This window comes from Egretta garzetta, unplaced genomic scaffold (genome assembly GCF_000687185.1).
Source record: "Egretta garzetta isolate BGI_Z169 unplaced genomic scaffold, ASM68718v1 scaffold427, whole genome shotgun sequence".
In the NCBI taxonomy this organism is placed as follows: domain Eukaryota; kingdom Metazoa; phylum Chordata; class Aves; order Pelecaniformes; family Ardeidae; genus Egretta; species Egretta garzetta.
Genome location: NW_009260345.1, coordinates 521,069 through 524,595, shown reverse-complemented (window position 1 = coordinate 524,595; position 3,527 = coordinate 521,069).

Below are 3,527 nucleotides of genomic sequence, written 5' to 3'. Positions count from 1 at the left end.
GAGGGGCAGTGAAGGCAGATGCAGGAAACTCTTTTTTTACCTCATGGGGTAAAAGCCACACAGCAATTTCCTTAGGGATTTTACCAGTATGCTCATCTCTGGGGCTATTTCCAGGGACCGAAACCACAGCGCATCAGGGACTGGCTCCCCTTGAGTGCTCTTGGGATGTCTGCTGGCTCTGTTGAAATGTTCAGATGAAAGAGTTCACATATTTGACCCGGGCATAAGCCCAGCTGGGGTTAGGGAAGCAGACAGGGGCTGGGGTGAAGCGCTCCAGGGCAGGAGCCTGCTCACTTCCAGGTCCCCTTTTTTCTGAGCCTGACTCATGTATCCAGGTGTGCCAACAGGTCTGTCTAAGTTGCTTAGCTGTCTGGAGCAGGGCACTAGGCTGCCGCTTTTATAGGCCATAGCAGATGTACTGACCAGGAGCCAAGATGCACAGCCTCAGGGAGGACTATGGAAGCAGAAGACAGAAAAGATTGTAAGAGAGCCCTGAATAGAAGCCCAGACTCCTTCCAGACCAGAGGAGCTTTCTCCTAGCCAGCCCCCCAGGGCAGTGAGGATGCTCCACATCTCAAAGCTGAGCCCAGGAAGAGGTCTTCATCCCCAGCCAGGGCTCGGCCCCTCACCCTCCCACCAGCTGTGAGGCACAGCTGGCCTGACCTGCTGCCGGCTCCCTCCAGGGTGACACCTCTCCACCTCACGGTGGCTGGGATCTCCTTCAACCTGCCCGTAGCTTCCTGGGAAATCATAGGTGCAGCATCTGCTATTGCCCGGTCGACGTAGCGCATGGCTGCCATTAAATTTTACCCACTGCTGCGGTGAAAGGGGTGGTACCTGGGAGGCACAGGCACTGCCCTCCCTTCTCAGCAGTTACTTCGCTGTTGGAGAGGAATGGCAGTGCTTGCTTGCTTGTTTTTTCCCAGGGTGCAGTCAGCCACTGAAGGTCTGTGTGTGTGTTAAAATAAATAAATTAGGTTTTACTTGACATTTAACACGAAGTGACAACAACAAAAACCTTAATGTACTCGATGAAATAATTTTTTTAGATAAAATATTTATAACAATGTCTATGAAGTTCCTACAAGAGAGGTTTTCTGCTTTAATAATTGATTGGGAGAGCTACAAGAATGTAAAGAAGAAATAAGGAAGCTTCCATGAGACACCCTTCTTTGTGCTGGTAAAGGATGGAAGCAAGTTAGCTGAAGTGCTGAAGTACCTGAGGCACAGCAGTCTCTCAGGGCAAGTTGGCTCCTTTCCCTGACCTTCTAAGGCTAATGCTGGCCTTGAGCTTTGGACAGAGAAGCAAATGTAGATAGCCCTTGCTATCTTCTAGCCTGCTGGCTACAACATCTTCTGTCAGGTTTAGCTGGAGAGACACCAAACCACTCTATTCCAGGTTGTTGTGGAACAGGTTGCTCTAAATTCTACCGGGTAGCTGAGCCATTCGGACTTCTTCAAAATACGGATTTTTTTTTTTTCCTTTGAAAGTTGGTCTCGAAGGATGACAAGCACTTTAAAGCATGTCTACACCTCATCTGATCTATTGTATTGTCTGCTCCCACAGCCCTCCCACATGCAAGCAAGACACACAGAATCAGTGTAGCTGTAGTGCTGTGAAGAGACGCCCTTGCACACAGACCGATGGTTGACAGGGCGCAGGCTCGAAGGAGCATGTCAATGACAACCTAATGAAGGACAAAATGTGTACCACAGCTCGCCCGGAGGGACCAGTCCAAAGACAAATCACCAGCTCTTGACAGCAGCAATTCTAATCGTGAACCTAGCGCAATCTTTCAGGTGGTGGGATCAGGCAGGAAGCTGCTGCACAGATTGGATCGACCCAAATGAACCAGTGGCTTTTTGCTGTCAAATTCATATCCTTCTGTATTAAAAAAGGAGGGGGGGAGAGAGAGAGAGAGAGAGAAACCCAGTAAAGAGCATTCTGCAGAGAGTGTCAGGCACTCAGTGGCCAAACAAGAAGGTGGCTCTGCTGGAAGGTGGAAGAGAGCAGGGTGTTACTGAGGTCTACAGAGCTGCATTGCACAAACTGTCAGGCTCTGTCCTGATTCTCTCTTGCTCGTGTTGGTGCAGGTCCGGTGAAATTAATCTGTTTACACTAGTAGCAAAGGGATGGAGAAGGGCAACAGGAGAATCAAGCTTACTGCAAACAATTTGGGTTTAATGTAGTGTTTGTCCTCTGCTGTAGTACTTTTAACGCCATAATCTGGGCCACTGTGGTAGCAACACTTTGTGCTTTCTGCAAGAATTTCAGAGCATCCCAGTTCATGTTTTCCCTCCTCCCTGTAAGGGAGTGGGTGGTCCACAACCAGAATTCCATCAATACTTGGGCTTCTTCACAAAAAAGTACCACCAGATTTGGAAGTATTTGAGAACCTCTGAGCTGTAAGAGTTAGAGTTTTGTTACACGTTTTTCAGAAGGCTTGACCTGCAACTCTCTGCACGGGTATGTGAGATTTCCAAAAACAAATCTGAGCCCTAAATCAAGGAAGCTGCTGCTTGGCAGAGCCTCTGCTTTGAAATGCGAGTTGCTGAGCAAGCTCCCCCACCTCCCGCTCCACCAGCCGCCTCACTGTGCTAGTGTAGGCTCCAGGGACTGCCAGCAGTGATTTGTGAGCTCGAGCTGTCCTTGTCCTGCCCACTCTTTCACAGCCATGCCTGGGACAGCAGCTTTGAAGTCACCCAGCTCTTCAACACTAGTCACAACCCCATCTGAATGTGTCTTTTTAAAAAAAAAAAAAAACAACTAACAAGAGAAGTGTTACCTGTGTGTAGGCTTTTGAAAGCACCTGTCTGTCTGTACCTGTTTCCTGCTGTAAATATCACCAAGAAAAGCTTCTTTTGGGAAAAGTGGTGTGGTCACACCTAGCAAAGAGTCCAAATGGCTAATATTTTGTAACAAAATAACAAAAATAGATCAGAGGTATTTTATCTGTTCGATTAATAGAGTTTTAGAAATTATATTGAGATATGGCAGATGCACGGGCGATGCACCGAGGCTGTGCTCCTGAGGGGTGCTGAGCATCGTGGCTTCCCGCTGGCCTCGGGGACAACCTGCTGCAGCTACTGCTGATTTGTTGTTGAATGCAGCAGGACCCAGCTCAATCCTCAGGCTCTCTGAGGATCAGATCCAGAGGAAACCAGGAAGAAAGAATCTCATCCAAGAGATGGCAACTCAATGTAAAATTCACCCCTGCAGTGAGGCAGAGAGGAAAGCGGGGTGGGGAGGAAGGCAGAGCCCTTCAATGCTGCAGCTCCTTCCTTTCCACCTTGCTGGCACGCAGCAGAGGCAGCCCCAAACCCCCTGCTCACATCCGTGCAGCTCTGCAGCTCCGGGGCAGGAGGCCCACACACCCGCGCGAAGCGCACGCCGCTGCGTGTGCACGCTGCAGCAGGGAGAGCAGCTCCACGAGCCGCGTGTGCCGGTGCATGCCTCGGACGCCAGCTGGCCGCAGAGGAGCTCACGCACCCAGAGACATCAGCACATACCGTGTGTCGATGCACAC